Source organism: Silene latifolia, chromosome 1 (assembly GCF_048544455.1).
Source record: "Silene latifolia isolate original U9 population chromosome 1, ASM4854445v1, whole genome shotgun sequence".
NCBI classification, from domain to species: domain Eukaryota; kingdom Viridiplantae; phylum Streptophyta; class Magnoliopsida; order Caryophyllales; family Caryophyllaceae; genus Silene; species Silene latifolia.
In genome coordinates, this window is record NC_133526.1 from 21294558 (window position 1) to 21295133 (window position 576).

The 576-nt window shown below is 44.3% G+C and overlaps 1 non-coding gene across 1 annotated transcript; it reads right to left on the minus strand.

The window, feature by feature from the left end:
• On the minus strand, positions 1-107 carry LOC141622226 (small nucleolar RNA R71). The gene has a single exon (XR_012532905.1). It is a non-coding gene; the product is annotated as a small nucleolar RNA R71 (small nucleolar RNA).
• Between the last annotated feature and the right edge of the window lie 469 nt (positions 108-576).

Sequence of the window (576 nt, forward strand, 5' to 3'; positions counted from 1 at the left end):
GCCATTAGAGCTCAGATCACGAGCTTTAAACAGGGTCCTGATGAGAATTTTCATGAGGCGTGGGTCCGTTTCAAGAAGTTGGTGGGAACTATTCCGCACCATGGGTTCGAGAAATGGAGCATGTGCAATCAATTTTATAATGGGCTTTATGACGATTAGAGGGCTATCCTAGATGCGGCAGCTAATGGTAGATTCCAGGAGAATGTTGGAGAAACTAAGGGGTGGAAAATTATTGATGATTTGGCCACCCATAAAGCTGAGTATGGAAATTCCAGGGGAAATCAAAGGAGAAGTGCTGAATCCCCTTTTGTAGCTGCATTAGAGGCTCTTACGGCGAGATTTGATAAGTACGAGTTGGGAGGAGCTTCAAAAGGAGGGATCTATCATGTGAATTCTGTTTCAGGCGGTCCTTTCGTCTGCAAGAGATGTGGAGGAGAAGGACATGTTTCAGACAACTACAGCAGTCCATATGGGTCTTGTGCTGCTTTTCAACATTATAGGCAGACAAACACTTATTTTGAGCCAAATGACCATCCAAACTTGAGGTGGAGTAGCCAGAATATCCAAAATCCAACT